The sequence below is a fragment of the Oncorhynchus keta genome, unplaced genomic scaffold (assembly GCF_023373465.1).
Source record: "Oncorhynchus keta strain PuntledgeMale-10-30-2019 unplaced genomic scaffold, Oket_V2 Un_contig_4586_pilon_pilon, whole genome shotgun sequence".
Lineage (NCBI taxonomy): Eukaryota > Metazoa > Chordata > Actinopteri > Salmoniformes > Salmonidae > Oncorhynchus > Oncorhynchus keta.
In genome coordinates, this window is record NW_026287860.1 from 100,081 (window position 1) to 114,388 (window position 14,308).

Consider the following 14,308-nt stretch of genomic DNA (forward strand, 5'->3'; position numbering starts at 1 on the left):
CTATCATGATAGGTTGTGATATAACATCTACCCTGCACGCTCATCACCTGTACTATCATGATAGGTTGTGATATAACATCTACCCTGAACGCTCATCACCTGTACTATCATGATAGGTTGTGATATAACATCTACCCTGCATGTTCATCACCTGTACTATCATGATAGGTTGTGATATAACATCTACCCTGCACGCTCATCACCTGTACTATCATGACAGGTTGTCATATAACATCTACCCTGCACGTTCATCACCTGTACTATCATGATAGGTTGTGATATAACATCTACCCTGCACGCTCATCACCTGTACTATCATGACAGGTTGTGATATAACATCTACCCTGCACGTTCATCACCTGTACTATCATGATAGGTTGTGATATAACATCTACCCTGCACGCTCATCACCTGTACTATCACGATAGGTTGTGATATAACATCTACCCTGCACGTTCATCACCTGTACTATCATGATAGGTTGTGATATAACATCTACCCTGCACGTTCATCACCTGTACTATCATGACACCTTGATATAACATCTACCCTGCACGTTCATCACCTGTACTATCATGACAGCTTGTGATATAACATCTACCCTGCACGCTCATCACCTGTACTATCATGATAGGTTGTGATATAACATCTACCCTGCACGCTCATCACCTGTACTATCACGACACCTTGATATAACATCTACCCTGCACGCTCATCACCTGTACTATCATGATAGGTTGTGATATAACATCTACCCTGCACGCTCATCACCTGTACTATCATGATAGGTTGTGATATAACATCTACCCTGCACGTTCATCACCTGTACTATCATGACACCTTGATATAACATCTACCCTGCACGTTCATCACCTGTACTATCATGATAGGTTGTGATATAACATCTACCCTGCACGCTCATCACCTGTACTATCATGACAGGTTGTGATATAACATCTACCCTGCACGTTCATCACCTGTACTATCATGATAGGTTGTGATATAACATCTACCCTGCACGCTCATCACCTGTACTATCATGATAGGTTGTGATATAACATCTACCCTGCACGCTCATCACCTGTACTATCATGATAGGTTGTGATATAACATCTACCCTGCACGCTCATCACCTGTACTATCACGACACCTTGATATAACATCTACCCTGCACGCTCATCACCTGTACTATCATGATAGGTTGTGATATAACATCTACCCTGCACGCTCATCACCTGTACTATCATGATAGGTTGTGATATAACATCTACCCTGAACGCTCATCACCTGTACTATCATGATAGGTTGTGATATAACATCTACCCTGCACGCTCATCACCTGTACTATCATGACAGGTTGTGATATAACATCTACCCTGCACGCTCATCACCTGTACTATCATGATAGGTTGTGATATAACATCTACCCTGCACGCTCATCACCTGTACTATCATGATAGGTTGTGATATAACATCTACCCTGCACGCTCATCACCTGTACTATCATGATAGGTTGTGATATAACATCTACCCTGCACGCTCATCACCTGTACTATCATGACAGGTTGTGATATAACATCTACCCTGCACGCTCATCACCTGTACTATCATGACACCTGTGATATAACATCTACCCTGCACGCTCATCACCTGTACTATCATGATAGGTTGTGATATAACATCTACCCTGCACGTTCATCACCTGTACTATCATGATAGGTTGTGATATAACATCTACCCTGCACGCTCATCACCTGTACTATCATGATAGGTTGTGATATAACATCTACCCTGCACGCTCATCACCTGTACTATCATGATAGGTTGTGATATAACATCTACCCTGCACGCTCATCACCTGTACTATCACGACACCTTGATATAACATCTACCCTGCACGCTCATCACCTGTACTATCATGATAGGTTGTGATATAACATCTACCCTGCACGCTCATCACCTGTACTATCATGATAGGTTGTGATATAACATCTACCCTGCACGCTCATCACCTGTACTATCACGACACCTTGATATAACATCTACCCTGCACGCTCATCACCTGTACTATCACGATAGGTTGTGATATAACATCTACCCTGCACGTTCATCACCTGTACTATCATGATAGGTTGTGATATAACATCTACCCTGCACGTTCATCACCTGTACTATCATGATAGGTTGTGATATAACATCTACCCTGCACGTTCATCACCTGTACTATCATGACAGGTTGTGATATAACATCTACCCTGCACGCTCATCACCTGTACTATCACGATAGGTTGTGATATAACATCTACCCTGCACGCTCATCACCTGTACTATCATGACAGGTTGTGATATAACATCTACCCTGCACGCTCATCACCTGTACTATCATGATAGGTTGTGATATAACATCTACCCTGCACGCTCATCACCTGTACTATCATGATAGGTTGTGATATAACATCTACCCTGCACGCTCATCACCTGTACTATCATGATAGGTTGTGATATAACATCTACCCTGCACGCTCATCACCTGTACTATCATGACAGGTTGTGATATAACATCTACCCTGCACGTTCATCACCTGTACTATCATGACAGGTTGTGATATAACATCTACCCTGCACGTTCATCACCTGTACTATCATGACACCTTGATATAACATCTACCCTGCACGTTCATCACCTGTACTATCATGACAGGTTGTGATATAACATCTACCCTGCACGTTCATCACCTGTACTATCATGACAGGTTGTGATATAACATCTACCCTGCACGCTCATCACCTGTACTATCATGATAGGTTGTGATATAACATCTACCCTGCACGCTCATCACCTGTACTATCATGACAGGTTGTGATATAACATCTACCCTGCACGCTCATCACCTGTACTATCATGACACCTTGATATAACATCTACCCTGCACGCTCATCACCTGTACTATCATGACACCTTGATATAACATCTACCCTGCACGCTCATCACCTGTACTATCATGACAGGTTGTGATATAACATCTACCCTGCACGCTCATCACCTGTACTATCACGATAGGTTGTGATATAACATCTACCCTGCACGTTCATCACCTGTACTATCATGATAGGTTGTGATATAACATCTACCCTGCACGCTCATCACCTGTACTATCATGATAGGTTGTGATATAACATCTACCCTGCACGCTCATCACCTGTACTATCACGATAGGTTGTGATATAACATCTACCCTGCACGTTCATCACCTGTACTATCATGATAGGTTGTGATATAACATCTACCCTGCACGCTCATCACCTGTACTATCATGATAGGTTGTGATATAACATCTACCCTGCACGCTCATCACCTGTACTATCATGACACCTTGATATAACATCTACCCTGCACGCTCATCACCTGTACTATCATGACAGGTTGTGATATAACATCTACCCTGCACGCTCATCACCTGTACTATCATGATAGGTTGTGATATAACATCTACCCTGCACGCTCATCACCTGTACTATCATGATAGGTTGTGATATAACATCTACCCTGCACGTTCATCACCTGTACTATCATGATAGGTTGTGATATAACATCTACCCTGCACGTTCATCACCTGTACTATCATGACAGGTTGTGATATAACATCTACCCTGCACGTTCATCACCTGTACTATCACGATAGGTTGTGATATAACATCTACCCTGCACGTTCATCACCTGTACTATCATGATAGGTTGTGATATAACATCTACCCTGCACGTTCATCACCTGTACTATCATGATAGGTTGTGATATAACATCTACCCTGCACGCTCATCACCTGTACTATCATGATAGGTTGTGATATAACATCTACCCTGCACGCTCATCACCTGTACTATCATGATAGGTTGTGATATAACATCTACCCTGCACGCTCATCACCTGTACTATCATGATAGGTTGATATAACATCTACCCTGCACGCTCATCACCTGTACGTGTACACCTGTGTGTGTGTGTGTGTGTGTGTGTGTGTGTGTGTGTGTGTGTGTGTGTGTGTGTGTGTGTGTGTGTGTGTGTGTGTGTGTGTGTGTGTGTGTGTGTGTGTGTGTGCGACACAGAGAGGAAAAGTGGACAGCAGGACTCAGGTGATGCCAACGTGCCAGGTGGGCGTACGGTCGACTCCCTGCAGTGGGCCTTAGACCTGAGGATGTCAAACACACACACACACACACACACACACACACACACACACACACACACACACACACACACACACACACACACACACACACACACACACACACACACACACAGAGAATGTCCCTCTCTTCACCCTGTTTCAAGCCAACAGCATCATCTCCTAACACGGACCAATCTGCTCCATGATCACAGCTATTAACTAAAGGACCCAGATTTAATCACCTCATTTAATGAATATTTAGAGTATTAGGGTCGACGTGACGGACACAGATTCAGTCGTGTCCTAGAGGGAATACCAAGGGAAGACACCTGACACAGATTCAGTCCTGTCCTAGAGGGAATACCAAGGGAAGACACCTGACACAGATTCAGTCCTAGAGGGAATACCAAGGGAAGACACCTGACACAGATTCAGTCCTGTCCTAGAGGGAATACCAAGGGAAGACACCTGACACAGATTCAGTCCTAGAGGGAATACCAAGGGAAGACACCTGACACAGATTCCGTCCAGTCCTAGAGGGAATACCAAGGGAAGACACCTGACACAGATTCAGTCCTAGAGGGAATACCAAGGGAAGACACCTGACACAGATTCAGTCCTAGAGGGAATACCAAGGGAAGACACCTGACACAGATTCAGTCCTAGAGGGAATACCAAGGGAAGACACCTGACACAGATTCAGTCCTAGAGGGAATACCAAGGGAAGACACCTGACACAGATTCAGTCCTAGAGGGAATACCAAGGGAAGACACCTGATACAGATTCAGTCCTAGAGGGAATACCAAGGGAAGACACCTGACACAGATTCAGTCCTAGAGGGAATACCAAGGGAAGACACCTGACACAGATTAAGTCCTAGAGGGAATACCAAGGGAAGACACCTGACACAGATTCAGTCCTAGAGGGAATACCAAGGGAAGACACCTGACACAGATTCAGTCCTAGAGGGAATACCAAGGGAAGACACCTGACACAGATTCAGTCCTAGAGGGAATACCAAGAGGAAGACACCTGACTCAGATTCAGTCCTAGAGGGAATACCAAGGGAAGACACCTGACACAGATTCAGTCCTAGAGGGAATACCAAGGGAAGACACCTGACACAGATTCAGTCCTAGAGGGAATACCAAGGGAAGACACCTGACACAGATTCAGTCCTAGAGGGAATACCAAGGGAAGACACCTGACACAGATTCAGTCCTGTCCTAGAGGGAATACCAAGGGAAGTCACCTGACACAGATTCAGTCCAAGAGGGAATACCAAGAGGAAGACACCTGACTCAGATTCAGTCCTAGAGGGAATACCAAGGGAAGACACCTGACACAGATTCAGGCCTAGAGGGAATACCAAGAGGAAGACACCTGACTCAGATTCAGTCCTAGAGGGAATACCAAGGGAAGACACCTGACACAGATTCCGTCCTGTCCTAGAGGGAATACCAAGGGAAGACACCTGACACAGATTCAGGCCTAGAAGGAATACCAAGGGAAGACACCTGACACAGATTCAGTCCTAGAGGGAATACCAAGGGAAGTCACCTGACACAGATTCCGTCCTGTCCTAGAGGGAATACCAAGGGAAGACACCTGACACAGATTCAGTCCTAGAGGGAATACCAAGGGAAGACACCTGACACAGATTCAGTCCTAGAGGGAATACCAAGGGAAGACACCTGACACAGATTCAGTCCTAGAGGGAATAACAAGGGAAGACACCTGACACAGATTCAGTCCTAGAGGGAATACCAAGGGAAGACACCTGACACAGATTCAGTCCTGTCCTAGAGGGAATACCAAGGGAAGTCACCTGACACAGATTCAGTCCAAGAGGGAATACCAAGAGGAAGACACCTGACTCAGATTCAGTCCTAGAGGGAATACCAAGGGAAGACACCTGACACAGATTCAGTCCTAGAGGGAATACCAAGGGAAGACACCTGACACAGATTCAGTCCTAGAGGGAATACCAAGGGAAGACACCTGACACAGATTCCGTCCTGTCCTAGAGGGAATACCAAGGGAAGACACCTGACACAGATTCAGGCCTAGAGGGAATACCAAGGGAAGACACCTGACACAGATTCAGTCCTAGAGGGAATACCAAGGGAAGTCACCTGACACAGATTCCGTCCTGTCCTAGAGGGAATACCAAGGGAAGACACCTGACACAGATTCAGTCCTAGAGGGAATACCAAGGGAAGACACCTGACACAGATTCAGTCCTATAGGGAATACCAAGGGGAAGACACCTGACACAGATTTAGATTGTTCAGGAGCAGGAGCTACGAAGTTTGGAATATACTACTTGGGAGGAAATAGACAGGTGGGCGGTCGACCCAGAGAGAGTGCCGGAGCCCGCCTGGGATTCGCTGGAGCAGTGCGAAGAGGGTTATAGAAGAATGGAGTCGAGGAGACAAGCACGGCGGCGCAGAAGGAAGCCCGAGAGTCAGCCCCAAAAATGTATTTGGGGGGGCTCAGGGAGAGTGTGGCAGAGTAAGGGTTCAGACCTGCGCTAACTTCCTGTGCTTACCGGGGGGCTAAAGAGACCGGGCAGGCACCGTGTGCCTATGGCGCTATGGAGCGCACAGTGTCTCCAGTGAGGGTGCATAGCCCGGTGCGGTACATACCAGCTCTTTGTATTGGCCGGGCGAGAGTGGGCATCGAGCCAGGTAAGGTTGGGCAGGCTCGGTGCTCAAGAGCTCCAGTGCGCCTGCACGGTCTATCCAGTGCCACCTCCACACACCAGTCCTCCGGTGGCAGCTCCCCGCACCAGGCTTCCTGTGCGTGTCCTTGGCCCAGTACTACCAGTGCCAGGACCACGCATCAGGTCTACAGTAAGCCGCGCCTCTCCAGCGCTGCCGGAGCCTTTCTCCTCTCCTGCGCTGCCGGAGCCTCCCGCCTGTTCAGCGCAGCCAGAGCTTTCCTCCTCTACAGCGCTGCTGGAGTCTCCTGCCTGTTCAGCGCAGCCAGAGCTGCCAGCCTGCATGGAGCAGCCTGAGCTGTCAGTCTGCATGGAGCAGCCAGTCAGCCAGACTCTTCCAGATCTGCCAGTCAGCCAGACTCTTCCAGATCTGCCAGTCAGCCAGACTCTTCCAGATCTGCCAGTCAGCCAGACTCTTCCAGATCTACCAGTCAGCCAGACTCTTCCAGATCTGCCAGTCAACCAGACTCTTCCAGATCTGCCAGTCAGCCAGACTCTTCCAGATCTGCCAGTCAACCAGACTCTTCCAGATCTGCCAGTCAGCCAGACTCATCCAGATCTGCCAGTCAACCAGAGTCTTCCGGATCCGCCAGTCAGCCAGACTCTTCCAGATCCGCCAGTCAGCCAGACTCTTCCAGATCTGCCAGTCAACCAGACTCTTCCAGATCTGCCAGTCAACCAGACTCTTCCAGATCCGCCAGTCAACCAGACTCTTCCAGATCCGCCAGCCAGCCAGGATCTGCCGGATCCAACTACCTGCCTGAGCTTCCTCTCAGTGCTGGGCTTCCTTTAAGTGCTGGGCTTCCTCTCAGTGCTGAGCTTCCCCTCAGTGCTGAGCTTCCCCTCAGTGCTGAGCTTCCCCTCAGTCCCGAGCTTCCCCTCAGTCCCAAGCTGCCCCTCAGTCCCGAGCTGCCCCTCAGTCCAGTGGGGTTCTGGGTGAGGACTACTAGGCCATGGTCGGCGGCGAGGGTGGACTATCCTAGGACGCGAGGGGGAGGAACTAAGACATTGATGGAGTTGGGTCCACGTCCCGAGCCGGAGCCGCCACCATGGACAGATGCCCACCCGGACCCTCCCTATTGTTTTGATGTGCGTCCGGGAGTCCGCACCTTTAGGGGGGATTCTGTCACGCCCTGGTCGAAGTATAGTATGTTTGTCTTCATTTATTTGGTCAGGCCAGGGTGTGACATGGGTTATTGTGGTGCGTTTTTGTCATGGGGTGTTGTGGGGTGTCTAGCATAGTCTATGGCTGCCTGAGGCGGTTCTCAATCGGAGTCAGGTGATTATCGTTGTCTCTGATTGGGAACCATATTTAGGCAGCCATATTCTTTGAGTGTTTCGTGGGTGATTGTTCCTGTCTCTGTGTTAGTTGTCACCAGATAGGCTGTATGGGTTTTCACGTTCCGTTTGTTGTTTTGTATTGTTTGTTTTTCTTCGTCATTAATTACCCACGCTGCATTTTGGTCCGACTCTCCTTCGACGGAAGGAAACCGTAACAAAAGTAGATTTTTTTTTTCCGCTGGGGTCTTGTGACTTAGAACCTTAAAACCCTAATCCCCGAGCCGTAGAACACATGACTGATAATGAAACACCTTGGTTCCCAACCCACCACACCCTAATCCACACAGTGCAGTTGACCACCGCCCACAGAGCTCTGGTCTAAAGTAGTGTACTATATAGGGAATAGGGTTCTATAGGGCTCTGGTCTAAAGTAGTGCACTATATAGGGAACAGGGTTCTATAGGGCCCTGGTCTAAAGTAGTGTACTATATAGGGAATAGGGTTCTATAGGGCTCTGGTCTAAAGTAGTGCACTATATAGGGAATAGGGTTCTATAGGGCTCTGGTCTAAAGTAGTGTACTATATAGGGAATAGGGTTCTATAGGGCTCTGGTCTAAAGTAGTGCACTATATAGGGAATAGGGTTCTATAGGGCTCTGGTCTAAAGTAGTGTACTATATATAGGGAATAGGGTTCTATAGGGCTCTGGTCTAAAGTAGTGCACTACATAGGGAATAGGGTTCTATAGGGCTCTGGTCTAAAGTAGTGCACTACATAGGGAATAGGGTTCTATAGGGCTCTGGTCTAAAGTAGTGCACTACATAGGGAATAGGGTTCTATAGGGCTCTGGTCAAAAGTAGTGCACTATATAGGGAATAGGGTTCTATAGGGCCCTGGTCTAAGGTAGTGTACTATATAGGGAATAGGGTTCTATAGGGCTCTGGTCTAAAGTAGTGTACTATATAGGGAATAGGGTTCTATAGGGCTCTGGTCTAAAGTAGTGCACTATATAGGGAATAGGGTTCTATAGGGCTCTGGTCTAAAGTAGTGTACTATATAAGGAATAGGGTTCTATAGGGCTCTGGTCTAAAGTAGTGAATAGGGTTCTATAGGACTCTGGTCTAAAGTAGTGCACTATATAGGGAATAGGGTTCTATAGGGCTCTGGTCTAAAGTAGTGAATAGGGTTCCATAGGGCCCTGGTCTAAAGTAGTGAATAGGGTTCTATAGGGCTCTGGTCTAAAGTAGGGAATAGGGTTCTATAGGGCTCTGGTCTAAAGTAGTGAATAGGGTTCCATAGGGCCCTGGTCTAAAGTAGTGAATAGGGTTCTATAGGGCTCTGGTCTAAAGTAGGGAATAGGGTTCTATAGGGCCCTGGTCTAAAGTAGTGAATAGGGTTCTATAGGGCTCTGGTCTAAAGTAGGGAATAGGGTTCTATAGGGCCTGGTCTAAAGTAGGGAATAGGGTTCTATAGGGCCCTGGTCTAAAGTAGTGAATAGGGTTCTATAGGGCCTGGTCTAAAGTAGTGAATAGGGTTCTATAGGGCCCTGGTCTAAAGTAGTGAATAGGGTTCTATAGGGCCTGGTCTAAAGTAGGGAATAGGGTTCTATAGGGCCTGGTCTAAAGTAGGGAATAGGGTTCTATAGGGCCTGGTCTAAAGTAGGGAATAGGGTTCTATAGGGCCCTGGTCTAAAGTAGTGAATAGGGTTCTATAGGGCCTGGTCTAAAGTAGTGAATAGGGTTCTATAGGGCCCTGGTCTAAAGTAGTGAATAGGGTTCTATAGGGCCTGGTCTAAAGTAGTGAATAGGGTTCTATAGGACTCTGGTCTAAAGTAGTGAATAGGGTTCTATAGGACTCTGGTCTAAAGTAGTGCACTATATAGGGAATAGGGTTCTATAGGGCCCTGGTCTAAGGTAGTGTACTATATAGGGAATAGGGTTCTATAGGGCTCTGGTCTAAAGTAGTGTACTGAATAGGGTTCTATAGGGCTCTGGTCTAAAGTAGTGTACTATATAGGGAATAGGGTTCTATAGGGCTCTGGTCTAAAGTAGTGCACTATATAGGGAATAGGGTTCTATAGGGCTCTGGTCTAAAGTAGTGCACTACATAGGGAATAGGGTTCTATAGGGCTCTGGTCTAAAGTAGTGCACTACAGAGGGAATAGGGTTCCATAGGGCTCTGGCCTAAAGTAGTGCACTATATAGGGAATAGGGTTCTATAGGGCTCTGGCCTAAAGTAGTGCACTATATAGGGAATAGGGCTCTATAGTGTACTATATAGGGAATAGGGTTCTATAGGGTCCTGGTCTAAAGTAGTGCACTATATAGGGAATAGGGCTCTATAGGGCTCTGGTCTAAAGTAGTGCACTATATAGGGAATAGGGTTCTATAGGGCTCTGGTCTAAAGTAGTGTACTATATAAGGAATAGGGTTCTATAGGGCTCTGGTCTAAAGTAGTGAATAGGGTTCTATAGGACTCTGGTCTAAAGTAGTGCACTATATAGGGAATAGGGTTCTATAGGGCTCTGGTCTAAAGTAGTGAATAGGGTTCCATAGGGCCCTGGTCTAAAGTAGTGAATAGGGTTCTATAGGGCTCTGGTCTAAAGTAGGGAATAGGGTTCTATAGGGCTCTGGTCTAAAGTAGTGAATAGGGTTCCATAGGGCCCTGGTCTAAAGTAGTGAATAGGGTTCTATAGGGCTCTGGTCTAAAGTAGGGAATAGGGTTCTATAGGGCCCTGGTCTAAAGTAGTGAATAGGGTTCTATAGGGCTCTGGTCTAAAGTAGGGAATAGGGTTCTATAGGGCCTGGTCTAAAGTAGGGAATAGGGTTCTATAGGGCCCTGGTCTAAAGTAGTGAATAGGGTTCTATAGGGCCTGGTCTAAAGTAGTGAATAGGGTTCTATAGGGCCCTGGTCTAAAGTAGTGAATAGGGTTCTATAGGGCCTGGTCTAAAGTAGGGAATAGGGTTCTATAGGGCCTGGTCTAAAGTAGGGAATAGGGTTCTATAGGGCCTGGTCTAAAGTAGGGAATAGGGTTCTATAGGGCCCTGGTCTAAAGTAGTGAATAGGGTTCTATAGGGCCTGGTCTAAAGTAGTGAATAGGGTTCTATAGGGCCCTGGTCTAAAGTAGTGAATAGGGTTCTATAGGGCCTGGTCTAAAGTAGTGAATAGGGTTCTATAGGACTCTGGTCTAAAGTAGTGAATAGGGTTCTATAGGACTCTGGTCTAAAGTAGTGCACTATATAGGGAATAGGGTTCTATAGGGCCCTGGTCTAAGGTAGTGTACTATATAGGGAATAGGGTTCTATAGGGCTCTGGTCTAAAGTAGTGTACTATATAGGGAATAGGGTTCTATAGGGCTCTGGTCTAAAGTAGTGTACTATATATAGGGAATAGGGTTCTATAGGGCTCTGGTCTAAAGTAGTGCACTACATAGGGAATAGGGTTCTATAGGGCTCTGGTCTAAAGTAGTGCACTACATAGGAATAGGGTTCTATAGGGCTCTGGTCTAAAGTAGTGCACTACATAGGGAATAGGGTTCTATAGGGCTCTGGTCAAAAGTAGTGCACTATATAGGGAATAGGGTTCTATAGGGCCCTGGTCTAAGGTAGTGTACTATATAGGGAATAGGGTTCTATAGGGCTCTGGTCTAAAGTAGTGTACTATATAGGGAATAGGGTTCTATAGGGCTCTGGTCTAAAGTAGTGCACTATATAGGGAATAGGGTTCTATAGGGCTCTGGTCTAAAGTAGTGTACTATATAAGGAATAGGGTTCTATAGGGCTCTGGTCTAAAGTAGTGAATAGGGTTCTATAGGACTCTGGTCTAAAGTAGTGCACTATATAGGGAATAGGATTCTATAGGGCTCTGGTCTAAAGTAGTGAATAGGGTTCCATAGGGCCCTGGTCTAAAGTAGTGAATAGGGTTCTATAGGGCTCTGGTCTAAAGTAGGGAATAGGGTTCTATAGGGCTCTGGTCTAAAGTAGTGAATAGGGTTCCATAGGGCCCTGGTCTAAAGTAGTGAATAGGGTTCTATAGGGCTCTGGTCTAAAGTAGGGAATAGGGTTCTATAGGGCCCTGGTCTAAAGTAGTGAATAGGGTTCTATAGGGCTCTGGTCTAAAGTAGGGAATAGGGTTCTATAGGGCCTGGTCTAAAGTAGGGAATAGGGTTCTATAGGGCCCTGGTCTAAAGTAGTGAATAGGGTTCTATAGGGCCTGGTCTAAAGTAGTGAATAGGGTTCTATAGGGCCCTGGTCTAAAGTAGTGAATAGGGTTCTATAGGGCCTGGTCTAAAGTAGGGAATAGGGTTCTATAGGGCCTGGTCTAAAGTAGGGAATAGGGTTCTATAGGGCCTGGTCTAAAGTAGGGAATAGGGTTCTATAGGGCCCTGGTCTAAAGTAGTGAATAGGGTTCTATAGGGCCTGGTCTAAAGTAGTGAATAGGGTTCTATAGGGCCCTGGTCTAAAGTAGTGAATAGGGTTCTATAGGGCCTGGTCTAAAGTAGTGAATAGGGTTCTATAGGACTCTGGTCTAAAGTAGTGAATAGGGTTCTATAGGACTCTGGTCTAAAGTAGTGCACTATATAGGGAATAGGGTTCTATAGGGCCCTGGTCTAAGGTAGTGTACTATATAGGGAATAGGGTTCTATAGGGCTCTGGTCTAAAGTAGTGTACTATATAGGGAATAGGGTTCTATAGGGCTCTGGTCTAAAGTAGTGCACTATATAGGAATATGGTTCTATAGGGCTCTGGTCTAAAGTAGTGTACTATATAGGGAATAGGGTTCTATAGGGCTCTGGTCTAAAGTAGTGCACTATATATAGGGAATAGGGTTCTATAGGGCTCTGGTCTAAAGTAGTGCACTATATAGGGAATAGGGTTCTATAGGGCTCTGGTCTAAAGTAGTGAATAGGGTTCTATAGGGCCCTGGTCTAAAGTAGGGAATAGGGTTCTATAGGACTCTGGTCTAAAGTAGGGAATAGGGTTCTATAGGGCCTGGTCTAAAGTAGTGAATAGGGTTCTATAGGGCCCTGGTCTAAAGTAGTGAATAGGGTTCTATAGGGCCCTGGTCTAAAGTAGTGAATAGGGTTCTATAGGGCCCTGGTCTAAAGTAGTGAATAGGGTTCTATAGGGCCCTGGTCTAAAGTAGGGAATAGGGTTCTATAGGGCCTGGTCTAAAGTAGGGAATAGGGTTCTATAGGGCCCTGGTCTAAAGTAGTGAATAGGGTTCTATAGGGCCTGGTCTAAAGTAATGAATAGGGTTCTATAGGGCCCTGGTCTAAAGTAGTGAATAGGGTTCTATAGGGCCTGGTCTAAAGTAGGGAATAGGGTTCTATAGGGCCTGGTCTAAAGTAGGGAATAGGGTTCTATAGGGCCTGGTCTAAAGTAGGGAATAGGGTTCTATAGGGCCCTGGTCTAAAGTAGTGAATAGGGTTCTATAGGGCCTGGTCTAAAGTAGTGAATAGGGTTCTATAGGGCCCTGGTCTAAAGTAGTGAATAGGGTTCTATAGGGCTCTGGTCTAAAGTAGGGAATAGGGTTCTATAGGGCCTGGTCTAAAGTAGTGAATAGGGTTCTATAGGACTCTGGTCTAAAGTAGTGCACTATATAGGGAATAGGGTTCTATAGGGCCCTGGTCTAAGGTAGTGTACTATATAGGGAATAGGGTTCTATAGGGCTCTGGTCTAAAGTAGTGTACTATATAGGGAATAGGGTTCTATAGGGCTCTGGTCTAAAGTAGTGCACTATATAGGAATAGGGTTCTATAGGGCTCTGGTCTAAAGTAGTGTACTATATAAGGAATAGGGTTCTATAGGGCTCTGGTCTAAAGTAGTGAATAGGGTTCTATAGGACTCTGGTCTAAAGTAGTGCACTATATAGGGAATAGGGTTCTATAGGGCTCTGGTCTAAAGTAGTGAATAGGGTTCCATAGGGCCCTGGTCTAAAGTAGTGAATAGGGTTCTATAGGGCTCTGGTCTAAAGTAGGGAATAGGGTTCTATAGGGCTCTGGTCTAAAGTAGTGAATAGGGTTCCATAGGGCCCTGGTCTAAAGTAGTGAATAGGGTTCTATAGGGCTCTGGTCTAAAGTAGTGAATAGGGTTCTATAGGGCCCTGGTCTAAAGTAGGGAATAGGGTTCTATAGGG

General features: G+C 46.2%; 1 long non-coding RNA gene across 6 annotated transcripts; it reads left to right on the forward strand.

Moving 5' to 3' along the window:
* Positions 1 to 8,604: 8,604 nt before the first annotated feature.
* On the forward strand, positions 8,605 to 13,916 carry LOC127924834 (uncharacterized). 6 transcript variants are annotated; one of them, XR_008119010.1, is made up of 4 exons: positions 8,605 to 8,885; positions 9,074 to 9,214; positions 11,775 to 11,915; positions 13,807 to 13,916. It is a non-coding gene; the product is annotated as an uncharacterized LOC127924834 (long non-coding RNA). The 6 variants fall into 6 exon arrangements; XR_008119012.1 differs by lacking the exon at positions 13,807 to 13,916 and adding an exon at positions 12,785 to 12,894; XR_008119015.1 differs by lacking the exon at positions 11,775 to 11,915.
* The last annotated feature ends 392 nt before the right edge of the window (positions 13,917 to 14,308 follow it).